This window comes from Hylobates moloch, unplaced genomic scaffold, assembly GCF_009828535.3.
Source record: "Hylobates moloch isolate HMO894 unplaced genomic scaffold, HMol_V3 SCAFFOLD_3, whole genome shotgun sequence".
Lineage (NCBI taxonomy): Eukaryota > Metazoa > Chordata > Mammalia > Primates > Hylobatidae > Hylobates > Hylobates moloch.
Genome location: NW_026652278.1, coordinates 44,172,698 through 44,190,162, shown reverse-complemented (window position 1 = coordinate 44,190,162; position 17,465 = coordinate 44,172,698). Strand labels below are relative to the sequence as shown.

At 41.2% G+C, this 17,465-nt stretch overlaps 1 protein-coding gene across 1 annotated transcript in view; it reads right to left on the bottom strand.

Annotated features, from left to right (window-relative positions):
- Positions 1 to 17,465, bottom strand: part of SLC16A12 (solute carrier family 16 member 12) — a 105,053-nt gene that overhangs the window by 75,392 nt on the left and 12,196 nt on the right. The window lies entirely within an intron of this gene.

The window sequence follows — 17,465 nt, the reverse complement described above, 5'->3', positions numbered from 1 at the left end:
GCAGCTCCACTCAGGGACTTTTAGATAAAGCCCCCATCTGCCTGGGACAGAGAACCTGGGGGAAGGGGCAGCTGTGGGCACAGCTTCAGCAGACTTAGACTTCCCTGCCTGACAGCTCTGAAGAGAGTAGTGGTTCTCCCAGCAGAGTGTTCAAGCTCTGGTAACAGACAGACTGCCTCCTCAAGTGGGTCCCTGACCCCATGTAGCCTGACTGGGAGATACCTCCCAGTAGGGGCCGACAGATACCTCATACAGGAGAGCTCTGGCTGGCATCTGGCAGGTGCCCCTCTAGGACGAAGCTTCCAGAGGAAGGATCAGGCAGCAATATTTGTTGTTCTGCAGCCTCCGCTGGTGATACCCAGGCAAAGAAGGTCTGGAGAGGACCTCCAAGAAACTCCAAAAGACCTGCAGCTGAGGGGCCTGACTGTTAGAAGGAAAATTAACAAACAGAAAGGAATAGCATCAACATCAACAAAAAGGACGTCCACACCAAAACCCCATCCGTAGGTCACCAACATCAAAGACCAAAGATAGATAAAACCACAAAGATGGGGAGAAACCAGTGCAGAAAAGCTAAAAATTCCAAAAACCAGACAGCTTCTTCTCCTACAAAGGATCACAACTCCTCACCAGCAAGGGAACAAAACTGGACAGAGAATGGGTTTGACAAATTGACAGAAGTAGGCTTCAGAAGGTAGGTAATAACAAACTCCTCCAAGCTAAAGGAGCATGTTCTAACCCAATGCAAGAAAGCTAAGAACCTTGAAAAAAGGTTAGACGAATTGCTAACTAGAATAATCAGTGTAGAGAAAAACATAAATGACCTGATGGAGCTGAAAAACGCAGCATAAGAACTTCGTAAAGCATACACAAGGTTCAGTAGCTGAAGTGATCAAGCAGAAGAAAGGATATCAGTGATTGAAGACCAAATTAATGAAATAAAGCAAGAAGACAAGATTAGAGAAAAAAGAGTGAAAAGAAATGAAAAAACCCTCCAAGAAATATGTGAAAAGATCAAATCTACATTTGATTGGTGTACCTGAAAGTGACAGGGAGAATGGAACCAAGTTGGAAATCACTCTTCAGGATATTATCCAGAAGAACTTCCCCAACATAGCAAGGCAGGTCAACATTCAAATTCAGAAAATACAGAGAACACCACAGAGATATTCCTCGAGAAGAGCAACCCCAAAACACAAAATCATCAGATTCACCAAGGTTGAAATGAAGCAAAAAATGTTAAAGGCTGCCAGAGAGAAAGGTCGGGTTACCCACAAAGGGAAGCCCATCAGACTAACAGCAGATCCCTCGGCAGAAACCCTACAAGCCAGAAGGGAGTGGGGGCCAATATTCAACATTCTTAAAGAAAAGAATTTTCCACCTAGAATTTCATATCCAGCCAAACTAAGCTTCATGAATGAAGAAGAAATAAAATTCTTTACAGACAAGCAAATGCTGAGAGATTTTGTCATCACCAGGCCTGCCATAATTACAAGAGCTCCTGAAGGAAGCACTGAACATGGAAAGGAACAACCGGCATCAGCCACTGCAAAAACATGCCAAATTGTAAAGCCCATCAACGCTATGAAGAAACTGCATCAACTAATGGGCAAAATAACCAGCTAGCATCATAATGACAGGAACAAGTTCACACATAACAATATTAACCTTAAATGTAAATGGGCTAAATGCCCCAATTAAAAGACACAGACTGGCAATTGGATAAAGAGTCAAGATCCATCAGTGTGCTGTATTCAGGAGACTCATCTCACATGCAAAGACACATATAGGCTCAAAATAAAGGGATGGAGGAAGATCTACCAAGCAAATGGAAAGCAAAAAAAAAGCAGGGTTTGCAATCCTAGTCTCTGATAAAATAGATTTTAAACCAACAAAGATCAAAAGAGACAAAGAAGGCCATTACATAATGGTAATGGGATCAATCAACAAGAAGAGATAACTATCCTAAATATATATGCACCCAATACAGGAGCACCCAGATTCATAAAGCAAGTACTTAGAGACCTACAAAGAGACTTAGACTCCCACACAGCAACAGTGGGAGACTTTAACACCCCACTGTCAATATTAGACAGATCAATGAGACAGAAAATTAACAAGGATATCCAGGACTTGAACTCAGCTCTGGACGAAGTGGACTTAATAGACATCTACAGAACTCTCCACCCCAAATCAATAGAATATACATTCTTCTCAGCACCACATCACACTTATTCCAAAATTGACCACATAGTTGGAAGTAAAACACTCCTCAGCAAATGTAAAAGAACAGAAATCACAATAAACTGTCTCTCAGACCACAGTGCAATCAAATTAGAACTCAGGATTAAGAAACTCACTCAAAACTGCACAACTACGTGGAAACTGAACAACCTGCTCCTGAATGACTGCTGAGTATATAACGAAATGAAGGCAGAAATAAAGATCTTCTTTGAAACCAATGAGAAAAAAGATACAACATACCAGAATCTCTGGGACACATTTAAAGTAGTGTGTAGAAGGAAATTTATAGCACTAAATGCCCACAAGAGAAAGCAGGAAAGATCTAAAATCGACACCCTAACATTACAATTAAAAGAACTAGAGAAGCAAAAGCAAACAAATTCAAAAGCTAGCAGAAGGCAAGAAGTAACTAAAATCAGAGCAGAACTGAAAGAGAGACACAAAAAACCCTTCAAAAAAATCAATGAACGCAGGAGCTGGTTTTTTGAAAAGATCAATAAATAGATAGACCACTAGCCAGACTAATAAAGAAGAAAAGAGAGAAGAATCAAATAGACAGAATAAAAAATGATAAAGGGGATGTCACCACCAATTTCTGTGTATTGTCATTACACAGAAATACAAACTACCATCAGAGAATACTATGAACACCTCTACACAAATAAACTAGAAAATCTAGAAGGAATGGACAAATTCCTGGAAACATACACCCTCCCAAGACTAAACCAGGAAGAAGTCAAATCTCTGAATAGACCAATAACAGGTTCTAAAATTAAGGCAATAATCAATAGCCTACCAAACAAAAAAAGTCCAGGACCAGATGGATTCACAGCCGAGTTCTACCAGAGGTATAAAGAGGAGCTGGTACCATTCCTTCCGAAACTATTCCAATCAATAGAAAAAGAGGGAACCTTCCTTTACTCATTTTATGAGGCCAGCATCATCCTGATACCAAAACCTAGCAGACACACAGAAAAAATAGAATTTTAGACCAATATCCCTGATGAACATCAGTGTGAAAATTCTCAATAAAATACTGGCAAACTGAATCCAGTGGCACATCAAAAAGCTTATCTGCCATGATTAAGTTGGCTTCATCCCTTGGATGCAAGGCTGGTTCAACATACCCAAATGAATAAACATAATCCATCACATACACAGAACCAACAACAAATACCACATTATCTCGATATTTGCAAAAAATGCCTTCGACAAAATTCAACAGCCCTTCATGCTAAAAACTCTCAATAAACTAGGTATTGATGGAATGTATCTCAAAATAATAAGGGCTATTTATGACAAACCTATAGCCAATGTCATACTGAATGAGCAAAAACTGGAAGCATTCCCTTTGAAAACTGGCACAAGACAAGGATGCCCTCTCTCACCACTCCTATTCAACATAGTGTTGGAAGTTCTGGCCAGGGCAATCAGGCAAAAGAAAGAAATAAAGGGTATTCAGTTAGGAAAACAGAAAATCAAATTGTCCCCATTTGCAGATGAAATAATTGTATATTTAGAAAACTCCATCATCTCAGCCCCAAATCTCCTTAAGCTGATAAGCAACTTCAGCAAAGTCTCGGGATACAAAATCAGTGTGCAAAAATCACAAGCATTCCTATACACCAGTAACAGACAAACAGAGAGCCAATTCGTGAGTGAACTCCCATTCACAATTGCTACAAAGAGAATAAAATTCCTAGGAATACAACTTACAAAGGGTGTGAAGGACCTCTTGAAGGAGAACTACAAACTGCTCAATGAAATAAAAGAGGACACAAACAAATGGAAGAACATTCCATGCTCATGGATAGGAAGAATCAATATCGTGAAAATGGCCATACTGCCCAAAGTAATTTATAGATTCAATGCTATCCCCATCAAGCTACCACTGACTTTCTTCACAGAATTGGAAAAAACTACTTTAAATTGCATACGGAACCATAAAAGAGCCTGCATAGTCAGACAATCCTAAGCCAAAAGAACAAAGCTGGAGGCATCATGCTACCTGATTTCAAACCATACTACAAGGCTACAGTAACCAAAACAGCATGGTACTGGTACCAAAACAGGTGTACAGACAAATGGAACAGAACAGAGGCCTCAGAAATAACACCACACATCTACAACCATCTGATCTTTGACAAACCTGACAAAAACAAGCAAGGGGGAAAGGATTCTGTATTTAATAAATGGTGCTGGGAAAACTGGCTAGCCATATGGGGAAAGTTGAAACTGGATCCGTTCCTTACACCTTATACAAAAATTAACTCAAGATGGATAAAAGATTTAAATGTAAGACTTAAAACCATAAAATCCTAGAAGAAAACCTAGGCAATACCATTCAGACATAGGCCTGGGCAAAGACTTCATGACTAAAACACCAAAAGCAATGGCAACAAAAGCCAAAATAGACAAATGAGATCTAATTAAACTAAAGAGCTTCTTCACAGCAAAAGAAACTATCAGCAGAGTGAACAGGCAACCTACAGAATGGGAGAAAATTTTTGCAATCTATCCATCTGACAAAGGGCTAATATCCAGAATCTACAAATAATTTATACAAATTTACAAGAAAAAAACAAACAACCCCATCAAAATGGGCCAAGGATATGGACAGACATTTCTCAAAAGAAGACATTTATGCAGCCAACAAACTTATAAAAAAATACTCATCATCACTGGTCATTAGAGAAATGCAAATCAAAACCTCAGTGAGATACCATCTCATGCCAGTTAGAATGGTGATCATTAAAAAGTCAGGAAACAACAGATGCTGGAGAGGATGTAGAGAAATAGGAACGCTGTTACGCTGTTGGTGGGAGTGTAAATTAGTTCAACCACTGTGGAAGACAGTGTGGTGACTCCTCAAGGATCTAGAACTAGCAATACCATTTGATCCAGCAATCCCATTACTGGGTATATACCCAAAGGATTATAAATCATTCTACTATAAAGGCACATGCACACCTATGTGTATTGCAGCACTATTCACAATAGCAAAGTCTTGGAACCAACCCAAATGCTCATCAATGATAGACTGGATAAAGAAAATGAGGCACATATACACCATGGAATACTATGCAGCCATAAAAAAGGATGAGTTCATGTCCTTTGCAGGGACATGGATGAAACTAGAAACCCATCATTCTCAGCAAAGTAACACAAGAAGAGAAAACCAAACACTGCATGTTCTTACTCATAAGTGGGAATTGAGCAATGAGAACACATGGACACAGGGAGGTGAACATCACACAGCAGGGCCTGTCGGAGGGTGGAGGGGCTGGAGGAGGGATAGCATTAGGAGAAATACCTAATGTAAATGACGAGTTGATGGGTGCAGCAAACCAACATGGCATATGTATACCTCTGTAACAAACCTGCATGTTGTGCACATGTACCCCAGAACTTAAAGTATAATAATAATAAACAAATAAATAAATAAAATTTAAAAACAAACAACAATAAAAAACAGAATTACCACACAATCCAGCAATTCCACTTTCAGATATATACCCAAAAGAATTAAAAGCCAGGACTCAAACAAATGTTTGTACACCCATGTTCATAGACACATTATTCACAATAGCCCCAAAGCAGAAGCAACCCAAATGTTCATTAATAGATGAATGGAGGCCAGGCGCGGTGGCTCACGCCTGTAATCCCAGCACTTTGGGAGTCTGAGGCGGGCGGATCACGAGGTCAGGAGATCGAGACCATCCTGGCTAACACGGTGAAACCCCGTCTCTACTAAAAATACAAAAAATTAGCCGGGCGAGGTGGCGGGCACCTGTAGTCCCAGCTACGCAGGTGGCTGAGGCAGGAGAATGGCATGAACCCTGGGGGGCGGAGCCTGCAGTGAGCCGAGATCGCGCCACTGCACTCCAGCCTGGGTGAAAGCGCGAGACTCCTTTTCAAAAAAAAAAAAAAAATTGATGAATGGATAGACAAAATGTGGTACATAATGGATTATGCAGCCTTATAAAGGAAGGACATTCTGATATATACTACACAATAAATGAAGCCTGAAGACATTATGCTAAGTGAAAAAAGCTAGTCACAAAAGTACAAACATTGTATGATTCCACTTATGTGAGGTCCTTAGGGTAGTCAAACTCATAGACACAAAAAGTAGAATGGTGGTTGCCAGGGCCTGAGGGAGAGGAGAAAGGAGAAACAGAGTTTCAGTCCAGGAAGATGAAAAAGTTCTGGAGATAGATGGTGGTGATTAATTCACAACAATGCGAATGGTGAACATACTTCTGACATAGTGAGAAATATTTGGTCTCTGTGCTCCCCAACATAAGGAATTTTAAGAAAACTTCAAACCTTGTAAGTGATGTTTCTTTTTGCACACTAATGAGATGACTAGTGTCTGCGGGCTCCTGGGCAGCCTCAGGTTGTGGGATGGTTGCAGAGAAGCCAAACTTGTGATTAGAGGGTTGGAACTTTCTGCCCCAACCCAAGCCACCCTTGACCTTAGGGGAAGGAATAGGGCCTGAAGATTGACTTAACCACCAATGGTTAATGATTATTGCCTATGCAATTATGCCTCCACTAAAACCCAAAAGGACAGTGTTCAGAGAGCCTCCAAGCTGGTGAACAAGAATGCATCCACAAGCCAAAGGTCCAGTAAGAGAGAAGCTTGGGAATCTCCTGGACCTTGCCCTATGTACCTCTTCATCTGGCTGTTCATTTGTATCTTTCAATATATCCTTTGTAATAAACTGCTAATCTAGTAAGTAGATTGTTTTCTTGAGTTCTGTGAGCCATTCTAGCAAATGATCGAACCCAAGAGGGGGTTGGAACCTCTGATTTATAGCAGGTTGGGTCAAAGTATGGGTGCCAACCAGGACATGGAATTGGCATCTGAAGTGGGGGCTGTCTTATGGGACAGAGCCCTTAATCTGTGGGATCTGCTATCTCCAGGTAGATAGTTTCAGAACTGAGTTAAATTGCAGGACACCTAGGTGGTATCTGTAGAGAACTGGAGGACTACTCAGTGTGGAAAACCCCATACCTTTGATGTCAAAGTTTTCTCAAGTATTGAGAATAGACTAGACAGGAAAACAGTTTGTTTTTCCTATTGAGTACTTAATGACACAGAATTGTACCCTTAATAATGGTTAAAATGGTAAACTTTAAGTTATGTACACTTACCGTAATTTAAAAAAAAGAAACTGTGATCATTTAATCTATATTGCTCTTTTCACATAATGATACCATGGATGTACACTTATGTTAATAAATGTACTCTGATCATTTTAATGGTTGTAAAGTATTTGATTGTTTGAACGCACTGTAACTGACTCCATCAATCCCCTATTGTTGGACAGTTACGTTGTCTCTGATTTCTCTCTCCCAAAAAGATGTGTGATTCAATCATGTGACATATCAGGTCACACTGCATTCCTGATGGTTCTTCCTTTGGACTCACTGTGGTCATTCACAAATATTTTGAAAATCTGACACTAAAATTAGAGAATATTATATTTCCTCACCATTAAAAATATTTACCACTTGCATCTGTAATGAATTAATAACAAATATAATGATTAATACTTAATATATTTATAAAATGTATACCTTGAAACATCACAGAGGATAAAAAGTTAGACTTGTTACTAATCAAATGTGACTCAATGGGTAAAAATCAAAATATTTAGCAAGAGACTGATAACACTGAGAAATCAGAGACCAGTAGAACAAGGGACTAGTCAGACCAGTGCCCACCAGCTGACAATTAGCCCTGACCCCAAAGAAACCATTTAATCCAGGAGTATGTAGTTAAATGGGCATTCTTAAGTAAAACTTTCTGGAAAGGTCCTATATTTTGTTGGCTGCTCAAAGAAGGAGGGGCATATCTGGGAAAAAGAAGTCAGATTCTAGATGGATAAAAGTGTGATATCCCTGTGGGACCTCTAAGTAGACCTGTTAGATGAACTGGTCAAGAGCCTAAGAGAGAGATCTAGTGTCAGATGTATACTTGGAGGTCAGATCATTCAGTTGGTAACTGAAATCCTAAAGAGCAGGGCTTCTCAGATTTTCCTAGGTACCACCTGTTAAATGGCAGATTCAGATTCAGCAGATTTGGGTGGAATCTGAAATTCACATTTCTGATAAGCTCACAAGTGACGCCTTCGCTGGTCTACAGACCATAAGAGTAGCAAGGTGCCTTGCAGGTAGGTGGAAGAAAAAAGAGATTAGGAAGGGTTAGGAAAAGAGGCGGTTGCAAGGAAATTGAGAAAGTGTGGCCAGAAAGATAAAAAGAAGTCCAGGAGAGCTTGGTGTCACTGAAGTCAAAGAAGAAAGAAATGATACCATCAGAGGACTATGTGTGTCTTAGCTCAGGCTGCTATAACAAAATACCATAGGCTGGTGGCTTAAGCAACAGACATTTATTTTTCTTATAGTTCTGGAGGTTGGATGTCTGAGAGCAGAGTGCCAGCACGCTTGGGTCATGGCACTCTTCCTGGCCCGTAGACAATGGCCCTCTGGCTGTGTGCTTGCTTACACGGCCCTTCTCAGAGCATGTATGGGGAGAGACAGATTTTTCTCTCTTCCTCTTCTCATCAGGACACTAATTTCATCATGAGGACTCCATCCTTGTGACCTCATCTAAACCTAATCACTTCTCAAAGGCCCCACTTCCAAATACCATCACATTGGGGGTGACAATGTTTCCTCAATGTTTATAGGGCTTAAACATAAATCTGGGTTGACACAAACCATCAATCCACAAAAGTGCCCACTGTGCTTTGTAGAGATGAAAAGGGGCAGGCCGGGTGCGGTGGCTCATGCCTGTAATCCCCGCACTTTGGGAGGCCAAGGCAGGCAGATCACCTGAGGTCAGGAGTTCGAGACCAGCCTGGCCAACATGGTGAAACCTCGTCTCTACTAAAAATACAAAAAATTAGCCAGTCATGGTGGCATGCACCTATAATCCCAGCTACTTGGGAGGCTGAGGCAGGAGAATTGCTTGAACCCAGGAGGCAGAGGTCACAGTGAGCCGAGATTGCACCACTGCACTTTAGCCTTGGCAACAGTGCAAGACTTCATCTCAAAAAAAAGAAACAAAAAAAAAAAAAAGAAAAAGAAAAGAAAAGGGGCCTGTTAGGTACTGGGGAGCAATTTCAATGGATGATGTGATTACATGAGGACACATGGATTTCCCAAGACCACTTCTGTAATACGTACAGCATGTCAGGACTCTCAAATCCCTCCAGTGGAAAATCCCCCACATCGAGAATGTTAAGACCCTTGTTTAGCAGAATTAATGTGCTCCTAGGTTCACATGCAGAGAGCCTCCTGAAACAGGAATCCATGCCACAGACATTCATATCCTCGGTATTCATTCATTTGCTAAAACACAGCCACGCAGGATATTGAAGTCAGTGTCGGAGGGCTCTATTCCCCTCCAGCCGCCTGCTTTTCTTCCTCTCAACAATGACCCATTTTGCCTCACTTCACAGGCACAGCAGAAGTTCCACTTGTTGAAACTGAAGATAAGTGCAGTTCCAGATGCTTCTTATCCCTGTTTTCCCACAAGAAGCTCAAGAAAAGGCATATGGTTTCCCAGGTCCAAGCTCCCAGGCTTGTTATTATAGTGATCTCATCAGAGTCACAGTGCAGAAAGCCCTGCTTGTGCTGCCCAAAGAAAAACCAGGCTTGCAAGAGCACCCCCTGCACTCTCCAGCCCGGAGCCATGGAATTCATGACTGTGGCCGTGGTAAATCACTAAGTCCTCATGAATTAACCACAGAAAGTCATCACAGTCAGTACCGTAACAGGAGAAAGAAATGGGATTTTTCACAATGAGCTTTCATTTTCAATTAAATAGCAAAACTAGAATTAAATAAACCAGGTACTGCCTTGCAGAGCCAATAATATCTTATAAATATGGTCATTTGGCAAGTTATATCATCAGACCAAGCAGAACTCCAAAAACAAACTAACTCTACTTACATTATGTAGTAAATCTTATGTATGCAGAATCTTAGCTGTGTGAAAAGGGCCTAAAAGCGAACAAAATCTAAGTCCATACAATTTACTCACAGGAACACACCGGTGTGTCTGACTCATTTACTCTTATTAGTTATTTGTTTTCTAAGACAGCAGCAGATTCGAATGTAAACTCCGAGAGGCAGGAATTTTTTGTTGAATTTGTTCACTGATGTATCCCTATCACCAAGAGCGGAACTTAAGTTTATCTGTTGAATGGTGAGAGAATGAGCCCTGATGTGTCTGTCCTCTCTGATTTGGCTATGGTCCAGCCCCTCCCAATGATGTCACCACTCAGCTACTTCACACTGGAGGCCCCCAAAACGTCTGTCTTTGCAACCTCTGGTTTAAATGCTGTGACAGACCATTAACTTGAAAATAGAAACTCTAAATAACTGATGAGATTTCTTTTAGGAATGTAAATACTCTCTCTGTGATCCTGTTTCCACCGGTGACTTGGTTAGCACCATGTTTTTAACTGGCAAGGTAAATTGTTTCCTACTAGACTGTAAACTCCTTCAGACTTGGTATTAGGGCAAATTGGCTGAATTAAGCTGGAAAGTGAAATTTTAGCTCAGTTCCTAGGCTTTGCAACCTTTGCTTCCTCCAAACTTAACTCTATCTGGACAGGAATAGAGTGAGTAATTATTTTTGATCCCCTGATGTTACCTGGAAGATCGTAAGCATTCAATGGCTTCCTCATTTTCAGTTTGAGTCACAACACTTCTTTTTTGGACTAACATTCTGTTTAAGAGTTTTGTGGCCTTAATGATATTTCCAGTAAGGGCCAGGAATCCACTAAATCCACGGTAAGCAATTGATTCTTGCTAAGGTCTAATTTAAGAAAAGTTCAAATGTTTAAAAGCCATGTTTGCTTGTTTGTTTGTTTCACTTGAAATAAAAATAGTACCAGGCATGATGGCTCATACCTGTAATCCCAGCACTTTGGGAGGCTGAGGCAGGAGGATTGCTTGAGGCCAGGAGTTTGAGATTAGCCTGGGCAACATAGCAAGACTCCATCTTTACAAAAAATTTTACAAACTAGCCAGGTGCAGTGGCATGTGCCCGTAATCCCACCTACTTAGGAAGATAAGGCAGGAGGATCCCTCGAGCCCAGGAGTTCAAGACTGCAGTGAGCTATAATTGTGCCACTGTACTCCAGCATGGGTGACAAGGTGAAACTCCATCTCAAAAAAATAAAAAATTAAAATAAAATAGTTTATTGAGTTCCATGGGGGGCAGGGCGATGGGACAGAATAGAAATGTACCTAGAATACCACCTTTTCTTTTTTTTTTTAGACACAGGGTTTCACTCTGACACCCAGGCTGGAATGCAGTAGCACAATCATAGCTCACTGTAACCTCTCCTGGGCTCAGGCAATCCTCATGCCTCAGCCTCCCAAGTAGGTAGGCCTATAACCACATGCCACTTGCCCAGGTAATTAATTTTTTTTTTGGTAGAGACTGGGGCCTCACTATGTTGCCCAGGCTAGCCTCAACTCCTAGCCTCAAGGAATCCTCCTGCCTTGGCCTCCCAAACCCCTGGGGTTTCAAGCATGAGCCATTGCACCTGGCTCCAACTTTATTGAATAGAGGAATGTCATTACTTTTTAAATCAAGAAGTTCCCGTCTGGGCATCTCTGAGAAATAATGAAATGGGCATTTGGGCGATAACAACACAGCTGGGCAGTTTTCTGATTCTTGATATTTATATAAAACTTCACAGTTCACAGGAGGTAGCCACTATTTCAACAATCCTTCAAGAAAATGATTGCCACATTCCCACAGTCCTAAAATAACATAAATTGTGAGTTATCTCGCTATTACAACTTTTCAAGGAAAAGGAAAAATTAAGAAACACTGCTATATTAAATATATACACCTAAGATGCCAAAAACATCTTATTTCAGAAACATTAAAATAAGGAGGGGAAAAAGGGCACCTTAGACTTGGGGAAAACAGACTAGGCTTCTAATCTTCAAGTGACTTGCTCAAAGTCACTCAAATGGTTTACCAGCAGAACTAGGGTTAGGGCATCTTCATTCCTTTCATGCAACAGTAGCTGGGCACTAATAAATGCAGGCACAGGAAAAACAGAGATAAACAAGAGGCAGTCCCTGGGCCTCCATGAAGCCCTCCACTGGTAAGGGGCTCTGTTCTCTGCTTGGGAAGTCAGAACAGTGCAGGCAGAAAGCCAGAGAGCACAAATAGCTCTCCTTTCCCAAAAGGTTGGCTGCCAGGGGCACTCTGGCTTCTCTCTGTTGCTGTTAAACTTCAGTGTGTCCTGGTCCCCAGAGCCCAGCATGCCACAAGCCTCACCGAGGTAGGTCCTGGAGAAGACAAGTCATGCCCTACCCCCAGCAGCTGTTCTGTCTGGCTGGTGACAGGCATAGCTGGTTTCCTTAGGCAATTTGTACATGCAAGGAAGGTGGCCTGGGAGCACACCAAACTGTTCACAGTGCAAGCCTAAGGTATGAGAGGCAGTGGAGGGAGCAGTATCTCCTCTATTCCCTTCTCTAGAGCCTGGATTATTTTCGAGGTGATTTTAAAAATTCAAATCTGGAAAAAGAAACGAAGAAAAGCAAAGAACATGCAAGTTGGATTTAGGAAGATTAGGAGTGAAATCTAGGCTTTCCATTGACTTGCTGTGTGACCTGAAACAAGTGACCTCCTGGGCCTCCATCTTCTTCCTATTCATAGGGTTACTCTGAGGCCCAGCCCCCAAAGAGCACTCTCTTTCCACCTACCTGACAATCCTGGCCACAGTTGTGGTCACTGTCGGTGGACCCTTATGTGGCAGGGGTGGTCCCACTTTTTGCTTTTTCCTATTATCATATCTAACCCATTAGGTGTTTAAAATTACCTGGGGAAATGTACAGGCAGAAAACAAAATATAAACACTCAATATATATTATATACTAAATATACACTATGATCACAACTATGATATTTTAAAAATCTATTTAAGAATAGTGGTGGTTGCTACATAGCTTCAGCATTAGTATATCTTAGGGCAGGCAGGAACAGTTGGGGAGAAGTATTTTAGGAATTGTTGAAATAATTATATGGGACATTCAGTTATATGAATGAAAGTCTTGTCACTTTCACCACAACTCCAAAACACATATCCCATATTGATACTGTGCCACAAAAATGGGAACAAAAGACACTGGGGCCTACTTGAAGGGGCATGGTGGGAGAAGAGTGAGGGTCAAAAAACTACACATTGGGTACTATCCTCACTGCTGGGTGAAGAAATCATTTGTACACCAAACCCCATCAACACAATTTACCCATGGAACAAACCGGCACATGTATCCCCTAAACCTAAAACAAAAGTTGAGAGAAGAAAAAAAAAATACCCTATCAGCAAAAACTGGTATCTCCCACTTCTTTCTCCCTATCAATTTACTCATAAATTGTTTGAGAGTATAGCAGGGATCCCAGCGTGAGAACCGGAACTATGAATAAAAAACAGATGTGTCTGTAATATAGGCCCTCAGGGAGTGTATGTGCACACAGGATCAGGAAGCCTCTTGAGAGGGAACTCACACCAGGGTGAGGATGAATTCAGATGCACAAGTTTAGTTTCCCTCTGAGACTTTATGAACTAATAGGCAGGAATTGATGTATTTCCTGGATACAGGAATTGAGGCTGGATTTCCTCAAGATCTAGTACAGGCTGAACCATGGAAACACCATTTGTATTGTCATTGCAGGGGGCGGGGGGTCCGAGGAAAAGAATGTTACATGGCAACAGAATGACTCAGATTTTCTGGAAATCTTTTATAATCCCAGACATGTAAAACATCATACAAAGGCCAGGTGCGGTGGCTCATGCCTGTAATCCCAGCACTTTGGGAGGCTGAGGAGGGCAAATCACAAGGTCAGGAGTTTGAGACCAGCCTGGCCAACATGGTGAAACCCTGTCTCTACTAAAAATACAAAAATTAGTTGGACGCGGTAGCAGGCGCCTGTAATCCCAGCTACTCGGGAGGCTGAGGCAAGAGAATTGCTTGAACCTGGGAGGTGGAGGTTGCAGTGAGCCGAGATTGTGCCACTACACTCCAGTCTCAGTGACAGAGCAAGACTCCGTCTGAAAAAAAAAATCATACAAAGAGAAAAACACATATTTCTCAAATAGTACTACAAGCATATCACTGTCACCATCCAAAAAGTTTCCACAAAACAATCAGGCAATCTATATAAAAAAAAGTTCAAACCCTTTGACCCACCTACCAAGGCTGCTTCAGGAAAACTATCATAACAATATAAACCAAAAATATGGAAAAAGTTCATCTCACACAATGCTCAAAGCAAGGCAATTTGCAACATAAAAAAATCATGTCACCTATCTTCTAACTTCAAACCTTACTGACAGGTCCCATGGTCACTAAGCCTTAATACAATACAAATTCAAGCTTGACTTCTTCATGAGGTTTAAATTAGCCAATACATATACTAGAACTCAATAAGCATTTGTAAATCCCTCAACTGTTTCAAAAGCTTAAAAATGCAAAAAGCTTATATTTCAGAAAATTAAAAGAACAGTAGAAACAAAAGCATCAAGTGTTTTAAAAGCACACATACACTTGTGTTTTGGAAATCACCCATGCAGTGAGCCCTGAACTAGTTAGCAAATGACAATCCCTGGCAAATAGAAGAACTGTCCAAGGCCCCATGTCAGCTGCCATTACTGGGTCACATAGGCCAAAAAAAAAAAAAAAATGGAACCCCTGGGTGAAACTGAACCCATACCTGTTCTCTGCCCCTGTCCTTGAGCCTTAATGTTTCAGATCTCAGCTTAACTGAGATTGGAATTAAAGTACTTACTAGAGTGCCTGGATATGATCATTGCTTGTTATGTATTTAGTGGGTAATAAAGAGAATGCAGATAAGCCTCCAGCCAGTGCCTGGAACACGTACATGCTCAGTAAATGGAAGTATTCTTGTTATTGTCCTTATTTTTACTATTAAATGAGTAAGTCACATTTGTATAGCTACTTAGAGTTTATGTAAAGTGCTTTCAATCCCTGCAATGGTCTTGTAAGAGAAAACTGAGGCTCATGGAAGGTGATAATCTGTCCAAGTTCATGCTGCTATCAAATGCTGAAGTTGGGGACTTGATTGCCAGCCAAGGCTCCTTCCCCCTAGTAAGCCTGTCTGAATCTGACAATAATGCCTTGTCTCTGTCATGGACATTGTAGCTGATCCCATTGTAACTGATCCCAGTCCCAACAAAGCCAGTCCAAGTCAAGGTTTCTGTTCCTTACACCCCAAAACATCCTACCAACTACATTTTCTACTCATGGCACTTATGGATCAGACCTAGTACACATATTCTATCATGGAGCAATAGCTCCATATCTTCATATATGGGGCTTTCGAAGCTTACATCAGATCTAACTTTGATTTCCTAGAATCCTACATGGGCAGAGGAGAAAAAGAAACAATGATATGTACAGCTGTACAAAGGAAACACATACTGCTGGTTTCCCATCACATGGCTAACTACAGAAGCAGAGGACACCACACTGAGTCCCACTGAAGCTTCCGGCCCCTCTCCCATGACCTTCACCCCCACATGTCATAACAAAGCTCCACATCTGGAAGCCTGATGATCTTCAGCTGCCTCTCTCTGTCCAGAGAGTGTCACACTGCACATTACCAGGAAAAAAGAAAGAGGGAGGAGGAGGAAGAAGAGGAGGAGGTTTCATCAGGGCATGTAGTCTTTTCTTCCAATTGTAATTTGGCTGAAGCATCCAAAGTTACCTGTGATGTGTGTTGTTTTGCCAATTCATACTTCAAGTTATTTTTCAAAAACTGCCATGCAAAATGTAAGCTATGCAACTGTCCTTTGACAATGTTCTTTTGAGATCATCAAGTGGTCTTTATTGTATGCCAGAAACCAGCTATCCTTTTGTATCTTTCCATATTACTGCTCATACTTGGGTTGTGTCCTCCTGAAGTCCAGACCATCCTTAGGACTACCAGGAACCATCCTCCAATGAGAGGCAGGGCCCAGTCAACATCTATCCAGCAGCTTTGCCATTCTCAGCCTCAAGTTTGACCACTTCATGTCCCATAGCATTCACCTCCAAGCCATTTCAGCCATGTGCTCCCAAAGCCATACTATCTACCTATCATCACAAGGTGAAGCGAGCCCTCACTTCTGAAATCTAGAATTGTATTGAGAATTAAGTATCCTTCTTGAATCCCAACTTTCTATCCTCCAAACATCTCCAACACCCTAACTCTTATTGCACCTGGTTTTCAACCCCCTTGAGCCCTTGGGCCCCTTGCTGCTCCACTTTCCCCCATTCCATTAACTGGTCCTGCTCTCTTTTCCCTCTTCTTGGCTGCTAGACCTCATGATCCATCACTTCAATTGCTCTCTTGCTAGAAGCACCTCTGTTTCAAACTACTAACCCCCAATTCTGCATCGACCTGAACACCCAAACATTTCCACTCCTATAACTGGTAAATCAAGTTTTACTAGAGAAAATCTCTCAATCTTAGAGATTAATGGCAAAACATAATTATGAATTCCAACAGAAACTAAGTCCTTGGTGTGACTCAGCAAAAATATATTGCACTTGTTCCTTACACACACTGGTTATTTGAAGTCTTAAGTACTCCATGTGCCCCTCATTTTCAGCAGTACAGCATGACGGTACACAGCTTTGCATCCTGGTTCTGCGTCACTGTATAACCTCAGACAAGTGACTTAACCTCTCTGTGCTTTAGTTACCTCAATTGTAAATTAAGACAATTCCATCTTCACAAGGTTGTGGAAAGAATTTAGTGAGTTATCTATGTAAGGTATTTTAACAATGCTTGCGATATAGAAAGTGCCCAAAACACGTTAGTTATTATTTTGTAGACAGAATTGAGACCTTAGATGGGATTTCCCTCCATTTCCTTTCCTTTCTTTCAGTTTATTATTTTCCTCTATTTCCTATTTCTCCAATTTATTCATATCCACATGCATCCTTATCTTTTTTCTTCCTGTTTCAAAGAAAGACTTGTCACTCTATATTTAGTCTTGCCAGCTAGTATCCCTTATTACTTTTTCTGTATTTTGAACCTAGACCTTTTCACCGGGTTCTCCTTAGCCTATAAATTTACTCATGTGTCTCTTTTCTTGAAAGCAGGAAGGGAGAATGTAAGGGAGAAAAGAAGGGAAGAGGAGGAAAAAGCAGGGAAGAAAACTCCCCTTC